Raw genomic sequence first — 19743 nt, 5'->3', positions numbered from 1 at the left:
AGTAATTTTGGTAAGGGACCTAAATGCTTAAGTAGGAGAAACATTTAGAGAGGGTGTGGTAGGTAAGTTTGGGGTGCCAGGTGTAAATGATAATAGGAGCCCTTTGATTAAACTTTGTGTAGAAAGGGGTTCAGTTATAGGTAATACATACTTTAAGAAAAAGAGGATAAATAAGTATGCAAGATATGATGTAGGGTGCAATGACAGTAGTTTGTTGGACAACGTATTGGTAGATAAAACTGTTGAGTAGACTTCTGCATGTACACGTTTATAGAGGGGCCACAGATATATCAGATCACTTTTTAGTTGTAGCTACAGTGAGAGTTTAAGGTAGATGGGATACAAGGAAACTAGAAGCAGCAAGTAAGAGAGGTGAAGGTTTATAAACTAAAAGAGAAGGAAGTTAGGGTAAGATATAAACTGTTGGAGGATAGATGGGCTAGTGAGAGTATAGGCAATGGGGTCGAAGATGTATGTGGTAGGTTTAAAAATATAGTGTTAGTGTTCGGCAGAAGTTTTGTGGTTACAGGAAAGTGGGTGCGGGAGGGAAGAAGAGCGATTGGTGGAATAATGTAAAGAGAGTAGTAAGTGAGAAAAAGTTAGCATACGAGAGGTTTTTACAAAACAGAAGTGATGCAAGGAGGGAAGAGTGTATGGAGAGAAAAAGAGGTTAAGAGAGTGGTGAAGCAATGTAAAAAGAGAACAAATGAGAGAGTGGGTGAGATGTTATCAACAAATTTTGTTGAAAATAAGAAAAAGTTTTGGAGAGTAACAAGCTGAGGAAGCCTAGGGAACATATGGATGTGTCAGTTAAAAATAGGAGAGGAGAGTTATTAAATGGAGAGTTAGAGGTATCGGGAAGATGGCAGGAATATTTTGAAAAATTGTTAAATGTTGATGAAGATAGGGAAGCTGCGATTTCGTGTATAGGGCAAGGAGGAATAACATCTTATATGAGTGAGGAAGAGCCAGTTGTGAGTGTGGGGGAAGTTCATGAGGCAGTGGGTAGAATGAAAGGGGATAAGGCAGCTGGGATTGATGGGATAAAGATAGAAATGTTAAAAGCGGTGCTTAGTGCTATTATTTAATAAATGTATGGAAGAGGGTAAGGTACCTAGGGATTGGCAGAGAGCATGCATAGTTCCTTTGTTTTATATAAAGGCAAAGGGGACAAAAGAAAGTGCAAATATTATAGGGGAATAAGTCTGTTGAGTATACCTGGTAAAGTGTATGGTAGAGTTATTGAAAGAATTAAGAGTAAGACGGAGAGTAGGATAACAGATGAACAAGGAGGCATTAGGAAAGGTAGGGGGTGTGTGGACCAGGTGTTTACAGGAAACATATAGGTGAACAGTATTTAGATAAGGCTAAAGAGGTTTTTGTGGCATTTATGGATTTGGAAAAGGCGTATGACAGGGTGGATAGGGAGGCAATGTGGCAGATGTTGCAAGTGTATGGTGTAGGAGGTAGGCTACTGAAAGCAGTGAATAGTTTTTACGAGGATAGTGAGGCTCAGGTTAGAGTATGTAGGAAAGAGGGAGATTATTTCCCAGTAAAAGTAAGCCTTAGACAAGGATGTGTGATGTCACCGTGGTTATCACAGTTGCTTTTTGCTGATGACACTGGGCTTTTGGGAGATTCTGAAGAGAAGTTGCAGAAGTTGGTGGATGAATTTGGTAGGGTATGCAAAAGAAGAAAATTTAAAGTGAATATAGGAAAGAGTAAGGTTATGAGGATTACAAAAAGATTAGGTGATGAAAGATTAGATATCAGATTGGATATCAGATTGGAGGGAGAGAGTATGAAGGAGGTGAATGAATTCAGATATTTGGGAGTGGACGTGTCAGCAGATGGGTCTATGAAAGATGAGGTGAATCATAGAATTGATGAGGGGAAAAGGAGGAGCGGTGCACTTAGGTGTCAGTGGAGACAAAGCACTTTGTCCTTGGAAGCAAAGTGGGGAATATTTGAGAGCATAGTTTTACCACCGCTCTTATATGGGTGTGAAGCATGGGTGATGAATGATGCAGCGATGAAAAGGCTGGAGGCAGTGGAGATGTCATTTTCTGAGGGCAATGTGTGGTGTGAATATAATGCAGAGAATTCGTAGTTTGGAAGTTAGGTGCAGGGTTGCTAAAAGTGTTGTCCAGAGGGCTGAGGAAGGGTTTTTGAGGTGGTTTGGACCTGTAGAGAGAATGGAACAAAATAGAATGACTTCGAGAGTGTATAAATCTGTAGTGGAGGGAAGGCTGGGTAGGGGTCGGCCTATGAAAGGTTGGAGGGAGGGGGTAAAGGAGGTTTTGTGTGCGTGGGGCTTGGACTTCTAGCAAGCATGCGTGAGCGTATTTGATAGTGAATGGAGACAAATGGTTTTTAATACTTGACGTGCTGTTGGAGTGTGAGCAATAACATTTATGAAGGGATCAAGTCCATCAAGATTGATCAGTCCGTCAAGATTGATGGACTGACCACATCGACTCAAGGTTGAGGGACTGATTACCTCATTCTCCACCTGTTCTTCAAGTTTCTCCTATGTATGGACTGATGAAGCCACTGTGTGGCGAAACATTTCCTCAATAAAGATACCCAAGAGTTGCACATATGTCTAATTTATCAAACCACGTACATGTATGAGCTTCCTGAGTCCAGCTTCCCAACGAACCCAAGTCATCCTGCGGATGTTGACACCACGCTCGCACAACCCCCCCTCCCTCTCAACAAGCATCCCCTACCCATACTCCACCATCTCCGTCCTCCACAACCCTCTCCTTCCTCTCCAATATTCCTCCTCCCTCATACATCTCTATATTTGTCCTCTGACAATATTATTGATCTCTTTCTCTTCCACTCATTACTCAGCTCTTTCCTAACTCATTACTGCTCCTTTTTTCCCCTCCTCCTGCACTTCGTCTTCTTTTTTCTCTTCTCTATCGTCTTCATTTCCCTCCTATTTTAACGTTTCTCCTTTTCATTTCCCTCTTCCTGTCCTCATAATAATAATTAATGATAATAACAGTAATAATAAATGACAAGTTGGCACCCATATAGACCAAACTCTATACGGAAATACTTCTAATTACGATACAGCAGCGCTGAGTGTTTGAAGCCAATCGAAAGAGACGTTCTGTAGATATAAACTTGGAAACAGTTTACTTAATAATATTGGCGAATTGATATGTACACAGCTCAGAGTAAGGTGGGATTTAATAAAGCCCACCAATGGGGAAAAGCTTATGGTGTCCCTTAGCTCGGTTGGTAGCGCACTCAGCTCACACAGTGTGGTCCGTGGTTCGATCGCAGGTACAGGTGGAAACATTGGGAACGTGTTTCCTTAAGGCACCTGCTGTCCCTGATCACCTACCTACAAGTAGGTACCTAGGTGTTAGTAGACTTATGTGGGGCACATCCTGGGAACAAAACTGACCTAATTTGCCCGAAATGCTCTGGTCACGGACCGGGCCGCGGGGGCGTTGACCCCCGGAACTCTCTCCAGAACTCTCTCCAGGTAAATAACAAGGGGCTTTCTATATAGTAGTATGTCATGGATGTCAGCTATAGTCTGTTACATGCTGTATAATGTAGTTATAGAAATAAAGATTATTATTTTAAGATCAGAAAGAACATTCTCCAGTAACTGATCTGAATCCAACGATTCCAGGTTTTTCAATAATTCCAGTAACTATTTCCAATTTGCACCAACTCTGACTAAACTTATGGGTATCATTCTTCTTATAGAACGCCTCGTCAGTAATATTTTGATGCTAATCGGAAGAAGCATTCTTTAGTTATTATACGTAAATGAATATCACTATTAATTCAATAATATGGGTAAATTAGGACTGAGGCCATACCATTGGTAAAATTTGAAGCTGATCAGATGATTCATTCTCTAGTTATGGCATGGATTCCAAGTGTTTTTTAACCACTTTTCTACAGGAGGGCCCCACTTAACAGCGCTTCGCTTTAGTGTTTCACTAATACAGCGGTTTTTAATTATACCCACTCTTCATTTATTTAGACTTCCTTCAATATATTCACCACTCACCATAAGCTAAGGACGGAAACATTTTGAGGTAGGTAATGTGTGTATTGTGTATGCATTTTTTAGGCCTAGCTCTAGTGCTCACTTAACATATGATAGTGTAAACATGTTATCAGGCTTTTATATGCATTTGAACATAAAAAGTTATGTTTCACTTTACAGCGATTTTAATCTTATTGCAGTAGCCCATAACCTAACCTGCTGTATAAGCGGGGCCCTCCTGTGCATCAAAATTTTTTCACACCATTTTACAGTCAAATCTGCAGCTACACAGTTGAATTTCACGTTCCTACCTTGTCGAATTAAGAGGCACACTTAATGAATGATGCTCCGCCACTGAGGATTTTGGAAGTAATCCCAGACATTCCAGGATGCTGGGAATGGGTTTAACAACCCTGGTTATAGGAAACGTGAACATGGCAATTGTTCCAAGAATCTGGTCCTCAAGCGCTGAAAATTTAAAGCCAATTGGATAAGACGTTCTCAATTAATGAGCGAAATAAAAGCGAGAAGATGGAGGAAGAAAAAACAATGAAAAGAAAAATTTAATCTCTTAAAAGTCCTCCTTCATGAATACCTAATATTACATTCTGAATGACTTCAGTATTTAATGGCTGATGTATCTTAGGGCCAGGAAAGTACCCATTAAGTTTTATGTACTGGCAAATTTGTTGATTTATTCTAGATGTTGCGGCCGAAATGGCAAGTTTCTTGTGCACCCCATATCCATCCTGTGGACGGTAGCGCAAGACCATATGGATACACAAAAAGCCTAGGAAATAGGCCCCAAAAGGGTTAACAGGAGGACATTTGGATTTATATCTACAGTTCACTTACCTGTTACAAGCAAATTTAGGAAATTTCCTTAATATATCTGGTATCTTAATATCTTGACATCACATAGGTTATTATACTATATATTCCTCAGTAAGTGGACAGTTAAGCACACAGTGTTCGAGTGACGAAAGGGGTTAGCCACTTACAGATTCGATGATGTATTAAAATATTAAAAACTTTGAATAATTGAAATCCGTGCCGTAACTGGAGAATGGCTTATCTGATTGGATTCAAATTATCACCATTGGTGTGGTTTCTGAAAGTTAGATTCATTCTGTTATTGGGTGGAATAGTCCTGATTTGTCAAGTTGATGTTCAGTACTTAAAGAATGCTTATTCTGATCGGCTTCAAATTATTAATGCTGATGTATTCTGTAGGATGACACTTCATATGTTTAGTCTGAGTAGGTACAAATTTTAAATTTTACTGAAATTGATAAAACCAGTTTTGAATAATTTTCATCATGTCAATTACCTGAGAATGCCTTTTTTGATCGGCTTTGAACTTGTACCGTTGGTGGATTTTATTAAAAGATATCTTGTTCACTTTGATCTGTGTAGATTTCAATTTGCTCCTTTTATAAAAAAAATCCCTTGTAATAACTAGATAATGCCTCTTCTGATCGGCTTAAACCCAAAAACGCTGGTGTATCTTAATTAAAAGTGTTCTATTGATTTTGGTCTGTGCGGATGCCAATTCTCCAATTTTTTTAAAACAATTTTATCTAATTGTATTTTCTTAAAAATTCTAAAACAAATAATTTTTCTTATTGGGTTGTAGGGAATTTAAAACAGAATATAAATGTGAAAAGAAAACTAATAAAAATATAAATTCGCGTTTTTAGGGAGTTTTTAAACTTACCAGGATAGATTTATCTACTTTTTGGAAATTTTCCATAATATTTTCAGTTCTTAGAAAAATCGTATATAACTTATAGCTTCAATTTTTCAACACTAGTGTACTGTATCTTGACTCAAGAAATCGTAATGTCACACCTGCAGACCAACCACGGTACGGGCCCAGTGGCTAACGCGTCAGTCAGGAGTTTTACGACACACCGCGAGTTCAGTCCCCTCCCGTACCGTGGTTAGTGTACTGTATCTAGGACTCGTGAAATCATAATAACACGATTGCACACAAATCATGGAACGGATGGGGGTTGAACCCATGGCAAATGAGTTTTAGGACTCATTTGCCATGGGTTCGAACCCCACCCGTTCCCTAATTTGTATCTAGGACTACTGGTATACGTTGGTGTCCGGTGGACAAAGTTACATTGACTATTCCTAGATTTTGTATCCGTGTAATAAGCGGAACAAAAAAAAAAAAATAATCCTCTGATCAATTTTAAGATTTCGACACTGTTGTATCGTCCCTGGAAGAATGTCGGTGGTGTTATAACGGGGAATTTAGGTGCCATTTTGACAATCTAGAAATAGTATCATTTTGTTTTAGATTATTACTTTGTTTTACTTGGTATTATGTTTGTTTTAGATTATTGCATTGTTTAGCCTAGGTGGTGATGAGTGGCTCTTGAATTAAGGAAGTGGGGGTGTACCTCCCTTGGATCACGTATTGGCCGAGGCTGTACATCAGGGGCATCAGCTGTACCCCAGAGTAAACACAGGTGTCTATTGACAGGGTAATCAATCATGTTGGTTGTTAATTATGGTGAGAGGATGGGGATAAGTGATGAGATGGGTGAGGGAGCTGGTCATGTAGTGATGGTGAAGGTACTGTGTGTGAGTGTGTGAGTGAGGTTGAGTGTGGGTGAGGGTGAGGTTGACTGTGGGTGAGGGTGAGGTTGACTGTGGGTGAGGGTGAGGTTGACTGTGGGTGAGGGTGAGGTGAGTGTGGGTGAGGTTGAGGGAGGTAGGGTGAGGTGAGTGTGGGTGAGGGAGGGTGAGTGTGGATGAGGGAGGGTGAGGGAGGGTGAGTGTGGGCGAGTGTAGGTTAGTGTGGGTGAGAGTGAGGGTGAGAGTGAGTGAGGGTGAGTGTGGGTGAGGGTGAAGGAGGGTGGGTGAGGGTGAGTGTGGGTGAGGGTGAGGGAGGGTGAGTGAGTGAGGGTGAGGGTGAGTGAGGGTGAGTGTGAGTGAGGGTGAGGGAGGTTGAGTGAGTGAGGGTTAGGGAGGTTGAGTGGGTGAGGGAGGTTGAGTGAGGGTGGGTGAGTGTAGGTGAGGGTGAGTGAGGGTGGGTGAGGGAGGTTGATTGAGGGTGAGGGAGGGTGGGTTTGGTTGAGGGAGGTTGAGTGTGGGTGAGGGAGGTTGAGTGAGGGAGGGTGAGTGAGGGTGGGGCTGACTATGGGTACATTTCCCGCGTCAGCAACTAGCTACAACAGTGTGCGACCAGACATCACAGAGTGAGGGTGCTGCGTCGCTCTCTCAGGTGTTCGCGAGTGTGAGAAATTAACGTTCCTGTCTAATGTTACTCGGTGATTTTGCGTGAATAAACCCAACTTTTATCCAAACAACTCATTCCTGCAGTCTCATAACAAGGTAAGTTACCAAGAACATTTCTAGCTATGAAAATTCATCCGTATGGTTATGGGGAGAGACCAGTACAGCGACCCACTGTAGGGTGACCAACTGTGAGGGCTGAATCAACATTACCTCCCGAAATACAACCAACAAACTACAGGAACTACTTTGAGGTTGTTGACAGAGTTGAGAAGTGATGCAGGAAGAAGTTTGAATTGGTTGTGGGTGTGGGTGAGGTGGGGAGACCATAATAATAACAGCAGCTGCTGGTTCACCACCCCTCCCACTTCAACAATATATGTACACACACCTCCCATACTTCCCCCCTCCCCCCCCACCCTCACTCTGGTCTCCCTAGCAGATGAACATAATCGTTATAATTCAGCATGATGTTTATACAGAGATGAGGAACATTTAGGTGTGCATGCAGGAAGCTCTTTAGTATACAGAGCATTTTTTTAGCAAACTTAAGCCTATCTTAAAACTAAAAAAAAAAAATAACTAATTGATTGCTTATTTATTAGGTCTCTACCCCTCAAGGGAGGTTCATTATATACGGTCTCTAAGGGGTCATAAACAATAAATTTCGGAATTAGACTATGGCATATGGCTTTTGCTTCGAGGATCGAACCTAATTATCTTCCCAGGCGCTGTATAATCCCTACGGTTTAAGAGCTTCCCTCACGAATCTAATATTGACAATACAAAATCTCTCGCCTGGCATCCTGACCCCCTCAGGCAGGGCACTTTAAGGTCTGATCTTAAGGGAGTTTTGGCCCTTGTCTTTATATGTACTGTATGATATAATTATGTATGTCATATCCTCCAGGAAAGTACCTTGATGTTGGTGAGGAGCTCTTAATCTAGGGAACTGGATCCTTGCTCCGCTTCCTTGAATTAAGCCTAGCGCATACCTCCCACAGGCGCTGCATAATCCTACGGGTTTAGCGCTCCCCCTTTATAATAAATACTAATAATGTATATGTCATTGCTGTTTTAATTTATCTCACATTAGCCTGATTAATTCGTAACCCTTCGGTCCGACCTGAATCATTAACTAGACACACAAGCGCAAAAGGAAAGAGGCAGTATTTATACGAGAGGGGGGCGGGCCGGGAGAACGAGTAGTAGTATAATGGTTATGGTGTTAGTAGTATAATTGTAGTATAATAATTATGGCAGTAGTAGTAATAAGTATTGAAATAGTAGCAGAAGTGATAATAAAAGAGTACATAATCAGGCTCCCTTCCCTTCTCGCTTCGGTGTGACTGGTTAATAGTCCAGATAAGACCGAAACGTGGCCATAAGTTTCATTCAGCAATATGCGAGTTATTTTTGTATTGTTCCAGTCGAGGTATTTTGCCTTTTTATTCTTTAAGTAACAGGATAATTAGAAGTTTATACTGAATTCAAGCGAAGCGCGCAATCTTTACATTAATGGTATACAAGTTGATGAATAAAACATGCAACACCTGGGTATGTTTATTGTGTAGACGTTTCGCAACCGGTGGTTGTATTGATTCAATATACGTATAGCTTATATTATAAATGAGATATTTGTTCGATATTTGAGCATCTATTCTGGAAACCCGTCAAGAGAGGTTCTTCGACGCTGGTGAGGGGCTCTTGATCTAGGGAATTGGATCTGTGCTCCAGTTCCCTGAATTAAGACTGAATACCTTCCATCCCCCCCCCCACAGGCGCTGTATAATCCTACGCGTTTAGCGCTTCCCCATGATTATAATAATATTCTGGAAACGTTTAGTCAGCCAGTTGCATCTTCAGTCTAGTGCAGAGAAAAAGTGAAAGATGAAGAGGAGGATAATGTAATCAGTCCCTCAGCCCGGAATCGATTGACTGAACACACTGACTTCAGACTGAGGGACTGATTACCTCAAACTACTACTCATTGTCCATTGCTTGGCGAAACGTTTCCAGAATAATGATACCGAAATATTACACAAGTATTTCATTTATCAGTTTGTCAGTTATCTAAACCATTTATTGCGCTGTATAGCCCTTGTGCTTTAGCGCTTCTTTTTGTTAATAATAAACCATTTATTCAGACTTAATATACAGAAGTCTGTGGAAGGTGAGGTGTTCAGTCCCATAGTCTTGATTCAAACTGTGGGACTGAAGGCCTTCTGTCAAGTCTTGGGGACTGATTACCTTATCTCTCACTGTCTTTTGTACATAAACTCCGTATTGAATTGATAAAATATCTGGAGAAACGTCTCCACAAAAATAATAAGATTTATCTTCCATTTTACAAGTTAATAATGACAAATGTACACATCTCTAGGAGTAAACTCAATCTCTGTCCCCGCTAACCGACTTTAGATGAGTGATGATGTCTCTAGATAGGTTATAATACATTTACACTTCCCTTCATAGATGCCTTAATCCTGGTGAAGGGCTGTTAATCCAGATAAAATGGGAGTTACTTGCCATTACCCATATTGGTTTAGCGCTTCCCAATGAATGCAATTTATTTATACTGGTGTGTTTGGCGGGGGAAGAGACCAGAGGGACACACGCATACACGTGAAATAACCATTCCGTATCTATTTTTGAACCTTTGTATGAGTTCTGTTTACACTGCTGTTCTGTTGTACATTCAAATTCTTTACCCCACTGGTTCTTAATTACTGATCCCCAGTACTGGTTAACCAGGTAGTTTCTTAATTACTGATCCCCAGTACTGGTTTACCAGGGAGTTGCTTAATTACTGATCCCCAGTACTGGTTTACCAGGGAGTGCTAACTATTGATCCCCAGTACTGGTTTACCGGGAATTGCTAACTACTGATCCCCAGTACTGGTTTACCGGGAATTGCTAACTACTGATCCCTAGTACTGGTTTACCGGGCATTGCTTAATTACTGATCCCCAGTACTGGTTCACCAGGTATTGCTTGATTACTGATCCCTAGTACTGGCTCACCAGGAATTGCTTAAGTATTGAACATCGTCTGTCCCAAGCAATTTTTCGGGCCCTGATGAACTTAGCAAACCATTGGCTTGTCTTTTCAACGTATCACTACAAACCGGCATAATGCCAGATAAGTAGAAAATGACAAATGTGATACCTATCTACAAACCAGGAGACAGGGCTTTACCTTCGAATTATAAACCAATAAACCGAACCTCCGCGTGGGAAAATTGATGGAATCGGTAATTGCCGAGGCTAGAGTAACATGCGAGAGACATAAATTGATCAATGAATCTCACCATTGTTTTACAAAGGAGCATTCCTGCCATACGAATTTACTAACTTTTTTCACTAAGGTATTTGAAGTGGCAGATCATGGTAATGAGTATGATATTGTGTATATGGAGTTTAGTAAGGCTTTTGATAGGGTTCCACATCGGCGGTTGAGGAAAGTAGAGGTACACGGAATAGGAGGGGAATTTTTGCCTGGATAGAGGCGTGGTTGACAGGTAATAGTTTGCGTAAATATAAAAGTAATGGATGATCAGTACCATAGGATGAATCTGAAACACTGGCAACAAGACGGTATGATGCTGAATACTTGCTGCTAGGCTGAGGGACTGATCACCTCGTTTTCTACTTCAATCTTCTATTCCTTTGATTATAAGAACAATAATCATCCAACCTTCTGTATAGTATTGACAAAGCCACTAGTTATTGAAACGTCTACAGAATAAAGATACCCAGATGTTGCATATGTTTCTAATTCATCCTGTCGGTATTATATACTGCTGATATACACTGAGTAACGGGACATTCTTTTGTTGCTCAACGAGCTTATCCCGCCACCACATGTTTATTAATATCACCCTTGCAGATCTGGGTGTGTAATTTCCAACCATGTTCTCCTACCCTTGTTACATCCTTACCTAAAAGACTATCGTTAATCGTCCCTAGCCTCGTACTATTTTGTTTTCACAATAGGTATCCCTCAAAGAGGGATGACAGGGTGAGTGTCGCTGCTACAACCAAGTCACAGTTGTATTGGCTGTAAATTCTTCCTATTGTAAGCTTCATGGTTCATTCGTACAGTTTTGGTCCTGGTTCCTTTTTATTCTTCTGTTTGTCAAGTCATTCATTGTGGTGTGGAACAAGATCAGGCGAGAAAGAAAACTGTACAAGACACACAACCAGGTGTGGAACAAATCAGTAATATACACACCAGAGCATCCCTCCACCCCCCCTCAAAAAAAAAAAAAGGAATTGGTTATTGGCGGTAACTTAAAAGATAGGTAGGGCCTTTTTACTTGCTTCTGTTCCGATGGAAGACGACATGTACAAGTGTGTATCAACTGAGCACCTTTATTAAAGCATTAAAGATACCCAGACATTCCACATCAGCATAGCAGCATTGTATTCCTTTATTTTAGCTTGTGCAAAACAGTAACCTCTATATTTACCTTCTGAATGTCAGTTATGTACGTACTTTCTACAGGCTCCTGAAACATACTGATGGTGTGAATGGGATCTTTGTATCATATAACTGAACATTCAAAGTGATGGATAATTAACCTTGCAAGATTTTTTGACTTTAATGATTTAATGAGGGGTTTTAATTACTGCTGGTTATTTTAACTTAGTGTGATAGTATTTGTGTTGAGCATTTGTGTTCCCTGCATTTATTGTGTTAATTTTATCTTTTGTTTTTATTGTGTGTGCGCCTGCTGTATAATTTTTTTCCTGGCTGTGAGAGCAGTGACCTACTAGCTCAGTGCTTCGTGTCACAGCTAACGTGTGAGTTTACGATTTACATTTACGTTGCTTTTGTCTTCGTGGCAGAGAGAGAGAGGTGGATTTATGTGGAACGTTTATTTACTACGTTACAGGTTTTATAATGCCACTAAGATATATTTGGTTCCGCCTGCACTGCAGGTTTCTTCAGTCGAGTACAGAGGCGTCTATAATACTGGAGACAGTGGAAGAAGTAGATAGTTAATTTATGAGTTGATAATCTGTTTAGTCCTTTAGCCATGATTGAAGGCCATCAGTCGCTTACCCTAAAGTAGAGGCATGAAGATGGAGCCTTGCATACTGGAGCCAGAGGCGAGATGTAGCTTTTGCAGACTGCATTATAAGAGGCGGGGCCCATTAGTGGAAGTAAGTCAATCAAGTAAATTGTTTAGCAAAAAATTGTAGAAGATATCCTCGTCACCAAGACTCCATGGTGTTGCTGTCCAACATGCATTATTGTATTAATGCTATATAATGTTGCATCGTTTTTGAACCAGCCTTCCCTCATTATCATTAATAAACCTCTCACTGTGTGGGCACGTGCAACTTCGAAGAGACCGAACAAATTGGATTTCCTGCACGACAGCAAAGAAGTAGACCCTTATCACAATTTAGGGAGAAATTTATGCAATAAATGCCTTTCTAAGGCTCCCTGTGATCGAGGATGGTAAGGGTTGCGACGTTTTGTTGCATTAATGCCTAATCAGTGTGATACCTTTAGAGTTTTGAGGTTTTTCTACTCCCCGGAGCCCGGCCCTGGGTCAGGCCTGTCTGCTGTTGGTGACCCATTGTCCCACATAATCCATCACAGCCTGGTTGATTTGGCAATTAAAGATATTTTTCCAATTTTATCTTGATGTAATCAATGTGTAATCAGTACTTCCCTAATGACTTTCGCCTTGAAATTTGCATCTTGATCACTTTGAATGGAATGAGGCACTTATCTGGGGAAAAAATTCTTACCAGTTGCACCCAACAGATGTCACACCCGAAGCGCCTCTAGATGGCTCGGGTGTCTAATTCATTCACCTAGCAGCATTCTTACTGAAAGAGTGCCAGCATGTTACATTGGCACTCGTGAATAACAACTTAAAATACTATCGACAGAGGGTGTCACTTGTGTAGTTATGTGACTAAGGTGAAGAATTAATAGTTATATGTAATAAGTCGTAACTTATTTTTATATACTTCATAACACCGTCCTGTGAGACCTCTACCCACTCTACCTGAGGTATCCCAGCGAGTGAGCACGTCTCCTGTGTATCCTATTGCTTAACAGAATAGGGACTAGCATATGGAGGTACAAAATAAAAAAAATGGGAACTATGGCTATAGTTTACTTAATAACATAAAAGGGCTAGAATACCACATATACTGATGGACATTTACATAATATAACAATTGACCTATGAGACTTATTACCAGGGGGAAAGGTAGATGTTATCAGTAACATGGACTAGTACTCACTCTTAATTCACCGACCAGCTGTCCAGAGCTCCCACTCCCCGGACCTGTCACCAACAACCTCCTTGCTCAGCTGTTCCCTGGGCTTATATCGTAGTCAAAGTACCCCCTCCCCAATGGGGTATGTACCACGTGTTACGACCTGACGCCGAGGTCTGACACAGTCAAGAACAAAAGACCTCAGACGTGGGCGTGACTACCCGACATTTGCTAAGGCAGGTGTGACCATATAATTAGGTCTCCCTAGAGACCTCACAAGCCCATCTGAACTGCATCACAGTCCATGATGTTAATTATCTTGGTGAAGAATTATTCATCTGGGCATTTTTATTTGTAGAGGTTTCGCCATCCAGTGGCTTTATCAATACAGATGTAAATAATGGACAGACTCTAGAACTATGCTCAAAAGACGAGGTAATCAGTCCCTCAGCCTTGTAGGTGGTGATGAGCACCGTAGTCTTGAAGTGAGACTGTGAGGGTAGGAATGTTTCCCTTCTCCCGCTCCCTTCCCTTTCAGTCATTTGGAGATCAGTTCCTCTGAGGTGAGCTTATCTGGGTGCCAGGTGACACCTGGGTGCCAGGTGACACCTGGGTGCTAGGTGAGAACAGGGTGCCAGGTACTGCATTCCTCATCATTACTGTGACCTTCACACACTACTTAGTCTCGTAATATTAAACAACTGGATCACTTCTAGATTCTCCTACCTTCAAGGAAGGTATCTCGATGCTCGTGAAAATCTTTGATCTAGGGAATTTAACCCACCCTTCCCTTCCTTGGATCAAACTCGATTGCTTTTCATTTCTCTGGCGTTGTTTTATCCCAGATAAGTCAAAATAGTGAAGTTATATAAATTTCGTGTACTCGTCGAGTTATTTTTCGGGTAGGGATAGGGGGGGGTGGGATTGAGGCTCGGCTCCTGGCCCCTACCTCTTAAACAATCGCTGGCATTGTTAGTTCCTGGCCTCTTGGGTTCTATCAAACCTGCTTTGCACTACAACTAACCTAGCAACCTAACTTAACATAATCTTGCAATCTATCCTAACCTTGTTTATATTTTCGTGACTTTGTTGCCTATTCCTGGTCTTGAACCGGTCCCCAGGGAGAGGGGACGGTGACCCCCGAAATATATTCCAAGTAGGTAGACGCCTGGTTTCCTTGTGAGGGAGAGATGGGTAATTAACCGTAGATGAGGTTACCTGCTTAAAAACGTACATGCGAATATAACAATGAAGACTAACAGTAATTTTGAGGTGATCAGTCCCTCAACCTTGATAGGTAAGAGTTAGTCCCTGAGTCTGATTCTTTTCTTTATTGAAGTTACTAGCATGTTGTGTGGCTACCCTGATCTATGTGGCAATTGTGACGTTTTACAATGTTAGAGCAAGATCTGTTTACCTAGGACACCCATCACACGGATGGATTTCATGTTATGTTTAGTTGTGTGAGTAGGTCTTCATGTCAGAAGCTTGGGACCCCCCATGTCTTCATGTCAGAAGCTTGGGACCCCCCATGTCTTCATGTCAGAAGCTTGGGACCCCCCATGTCTTCATGTCAGAAGCTTGGGACCCCCCATGTCTTCATGTCAGAAGCTTGGGACCCCCCATGTCTTCATGTCAGAAGCTTGGGACCCCCCATGTCTTCATGTCAGAAGCTTGGGACCCCCCATGTCTTCATGTCAGAAGCTTGGGACCCCCCATGTCTTCATGTCAGAAGCTTGGGACCCCCCATGTCTTCATGTCAGAAGCTTGGGACCCCCCATGTCTTCATGTCAGAAGCTTGGGACCCCCCATGTCTTCATGTCAGAAGCTTGGGACCCCCCCATGTCTTCATGTCAGAAGCTTGGGACCCCCCCATGTCTTCATGTCAGAAGCTTGGGACCCCCCCATGTCTTCATGTCAGAAGCTTGGGACCCCCCATGTCTTCATGTCAGAAGCTTGGGACCCCCCATGTCTTCATGTCAGAAGCTTGGGACCCCCCATGTCTTCATGTCAGAAGCTTGGGACCCCCCCATGTCTTCATGTCAGAAGCTTGGGACCCCCCATGTCTTCATGTCAGAAGCTTGGGACCCCCCATGTCTTCAGGTCAGAAGCTTGGGACCCCCCATGTCTTCAGGTCAGAAGCTTGGGACCCCCCATGTCTTCAGGTCAGAAGCTTGGGACCCCCCATGTCTTCAGGTCAGAAGCTTGGGACCCCCCATGTCTTCAGGTCAGAAGCTTGGGACCCCCCATGTCTTCAGGTCAGAAGCTTGGGACCCCCCATGTCTTCAGGTCAGAAGCTTGGGACCCCCCATGTCTTCAGGTCAGAAGCTTGGGAACCCCCCCATGTCTTCAGGTCAGAAGCTTGGGACCCCCCCATGTCTTCAGGTCAGAAGATTGGGACCCCCCATGTCTTCAGGTCAGAAGCTTGGGACCCCCCCTGTCGTCAGGTCAGAAGCTTGGGACCCCCCATGTCTTCAGGTCAGAAGCTTGGGACCCCCCATGTCTTCAGGTCAGAAGCTTGGGACCCCCATGTCTTCAGGTCAGTAGCTTGGGACCCCCCCATGTCTTCAGGTCAGAAGCTTGGGACCCCCCCATGTCTTCAGGTCAGAAGCTTGGGACCCCCCCATGTCTTCAGGTCAGTAGCTTGGGACCCCCCATGTCTTCAGGTCAGAAGCTTGGGACCCCCCATGTCTTCAGGTCAGAAGCTTGGGACCCCCCCATGTCTTCAGGTCAGAAGCTTGGGACCCCCCATGTCTTCAGGTCAGAAGCTTGGGACCCCCCATGTCTTCAGGTCAGAAGCTTGGGACCCCCCATGTCTTCAGGTCAGAAGCTTGGGACCCCCCATGTCTTCAGGTCAGAAGCTTGGGACCCCCCATGTCTTCAGGTCAGACGCTTGGGACCCCCCCATGTCTTCAGGTCAGAAGCTTGGGACCCCCCGTGTCTTCAGGTCAGAAGCTTGGGACCCCCCCATGTCTTCAGGTCAGAAGCTTGGGACCCCCCCATGTCTTCATGTCAGAAGCTTGGGACCCCCCATGTCTTCAGGTCAGAAGCTTGGGACCCCCCCTGTCTTCATGTCAGAAGCTTGGGACCCCCCCATGTCTTCAGGTCAGAAGCTTCAGGTCAGAAGCTTGGGGACCCCCCATGTCTTCAGGTCAGAAGCTTGGGACCCCCCCATGTCTTCAGGTCAGAAGCTTGGGACCCCCCATGTCTTCAGGTCAGAAGCTTGGGACCCCCCCATGTCTTCAGGTCAGAAGCTTGGGACCCCCCATGTCTTCAGGTCAGAAGCTTGGGACCCCCCATGTCTTCAGGTCAGAAGCTTGGGACCCCCCATGTCTTCAGGTCAGAAGCTTGGGACCCCCCATGTCTTCAGGTCAGAAGCTTGGGACCCCCCATGTCTTCAGGTCAGAAGCTTGGGGTCTTCAGGTCAGAAGCTTGGGACCCCCAGGTCTTCAGGTCACAGGCTTGGGACCCCAGATCTTCAGGCCAGAAGCTTGGGACTTCAGGATAGATGCTTGGGACTCCAGGTATTAAGAGACGCACGTCGTATGTACGAGAACACACTTAATCCTTACGTGCATGTATGCTTATCCTTCGGCACATTGTGCACTACGCCTTTTTTTTTTTAACCCGGACATGAAACATAATCTGATATTTGAATGTACGTGAAAACCTTCCAGGAAAATTGCCATGTGTACACACGCAGGCGCATTTATGCGACTGGGCATAAACGAACGTAAAGAAGCGAATACACGCACACGACATGAAAAAGAAACGTGTCGAGGACCTTTAAACGGTGTGTGTGTGTGTGTGTGTGTGTGTGTGTGTGTGTGTGTGTGTGTGTGTACTCGCCTAGTTGAGGTCGCAGGGGTCGAGTCCTAGCTCCTGGCCCCGCCTCTTCACTGATCGCTACTAGGTCACTCTCCCTGAACCGTGAGCTTTATCATACCTCTGCTTAAAGCTATGTATGGATCCTGCCTCCACTACATCGCTTCCCAAACTATTCCACTTCCTGACTACTGTGGCTGAAGAAATACTTCATAACATCGCTGTGATTCATCCGTGTCTTCAACTTCCAACTGTGTTCCCTTGTTGCTGTGTCCCATCTCTGGAGCATCCTGTCTTTGTAGACCTTGTCAATTCCTCTCAGTATTTTGTATGCCGTTATCATATCCCCCCTATCTCTCCTGCCCTCCAGTGTCGTCAGGTCGATTTCCCTTAACCTCTCCTCGTAGGACATACCCCTTAGCTCTGGGACTAGGCTTGTTGCAAACCTTTGCACTTTCTCTAGTTTCTTTACGTGCTTGGCTAGGTGTGGGTTCCAAACTGGTGTCGCATACTCCAATTTGGGCCTAACGTACACGGTGTACAGGGTCCTGAACGATTCCTTAAGAAGTCGGAATGCTGTTCTGAGGTTTGCTAGGCGCCCATATGCTGCACCAGTTATTTGGTTGATGTGTGCCTCAGATGTGCCTGGTGTTATACTCAACCCAAGATCTTTTTCCTTGAGTGAGGTTTGTAGTCTCTGACCCCCTAGACTGTACTCCGTCTTCGGTCTTCTTTGCCCTTCCCAATCTTCATGAATTTGCACTTGGTGGGGTTGAACTCCAGGAGCCAATTGCTGGACCAAGTCTGCAGCCTGTCCAGATCCCTTTGTAGTTCTGCCTGGTTTTCGATCGAATGAATTCTTCTCATGAACTTCACGTTACCTGCAAACAGGGGCACTTTCGAGTCTATTCCTTCTGTCATGTCGTTCACAAATACCAGAAACAGCACTGGTCCTAGGATTAACATCTGTGGGACCCCGCTGGTCACAGGCGCCCACTCTGACACATAGCCGCGTACCATGACTCGCTGCTGTCTTCCTGACAAGTATTCCCTGATCCATTGTAGTGCCTTCCCTGTTATCCCTGTTTATTCCTCCAGTTTTTGCACTAATCTCGTGTGTGGAACTGTGTCAAACGCCTTCTTGCAGTCCAAGAAAATGCAATCTACCCATAACTCTCTTGTGTTACTGCTGTCACCCTGTCATAGAACTCCGGTAGGTTTGTGACACAGGATTTTCCGTCCCTGAAACCACGTTGGCTGCTGTTGATGAGATCATTCCTTTCTAGGTGTTCCACCACTTTTCTCCTGATAATCTTCTCCATGACTTCGCATACTATACATGTCAGTGACACTGGTCTGTAGTTTAGGGCTTCATGTCTGTCTCCTTTTTTAAAGATTGGGATTACATTTGCTGTCTTCCATGCCTCGGGCAATCTCCGTTTCGATAGATGTATTGAATATTGTTGTTAGGGGTACACAAAGCGCCTCTGCTCCTTCTCTCAGTACCCATGGAGAGATGTTATCCTCCCCCATTGCCTTTGAGGTATATAGCTCACTCAGAAGCCTCTTCATTTATTCCTCGGTTGTGTGTACTGTGTCCAGCACTTCGTGGTGTACCCCACCTCTCCATCTTTCTGGAGCCCCTTCTGTCTCCTCTGCGAACACTTCCTTGAATTTCATGTTGAGTTCCTCAAATACTTCACGGTCATTTCTTGTTGTTTCTCCTGCTTCCTTCCTTAGCCTGATTACCTGGTCTTTGACTGTTGTTTTCCTCCTGATGTGGCTGTATAACAGCTTCGGGTCAGATTTGGCTTTCGCTGCTATGTCGTTTTCATATTGTCGTTGGGCCTCCCTTCTTATCTGTGCATATTCATTTCTGGCTCTATGACTGCTCGCCTTATTCTCCTGGGTCCTTTGCCCTCTATATTTCTTCCATTCCCTACCACACTTGGTTTTTGCCTCCCTGCACCTTTGGGTGAACCATGGGCGCATCCTGGCTTTTTCATTATTCCTGTTACCCTTGGGTACAAACCTCTCCTCAGCTTCCTTGCATATTGTTGTTACACATTCCATCATCTCGTTTACTGGCTTCCCTGCCAGTTCTCTGTCTCACTGAACCCCGTTCAGGAAGTTCCTCATTCCCGTGTAGTCCCCTTTCTTGTAGTTTGGCTTCATTCACCCAGGCCTTCCTGCTTCACCCTCCACTTGTAGCTCTACTGTGTATTCAAAGCTTAAAACCACACGATCACTGGCCCCAAAGGGTCTTTCATAAGTGATGTTTTCAATATCTGCACTACTCGAGGTGAATACTAGGTCTAGTCTTGCTGGTTCATCCTCTCCTCTCTTGTGGTGTCCCTTACGTGTTGGTACATGAAGCTTTCCAGTACCACCTCCATC

At 43.7% G+C, this 19743-nt stretch overlaps 1 protein-coding gene across 9 annotated transcripts in view; it reads left to right on the top strand.

Moving 5' to 3' along the window:
* Positions 1 to 7210: 7210 nt before the first annotated feature.
* The window catches only part of LOC128693470 (sodium/calcium exchanger Calx), a 386089-nt gene continuing 373556 nt past the window's right edge, over positions 7211 to 19743 (top strand). For 8 of the 9 annotated variants that reach the window (XM_070097314.1, XM_070097312.1, XM_070097307.1 and 5 more), the window contains exon 1: positions 7211 to 7375. The gene's annotated coding sequence lies outside the window, so the exon portion shown is untranslated. Of the gene's footprint in view, positions 7378 to 19743 lie in introns of all 9 variants that reach the window. The other variant, XM_070097306.1, reaches the window with a different exon arrangement.

The sequence above is a fragment of the Cherax quadricarinatus genome, chromosome 57 (genome assembly GCF_038502225.1).
Source record: "Cherax quadricarinatus isolate ZL_2023a chromosome 57, ASM3850222v1, whole genome shotgun sequence".
NCBI classification, from domain to species: Eukaryota; Metazoa; Arthropoda; class Malacostraca; order Decapoda; family Parastacidae; genus Cherax; species Cherax quadricarinatus.
This window is presented reverse-complemented; position numbering and strand designations above follow the sequence as displayed.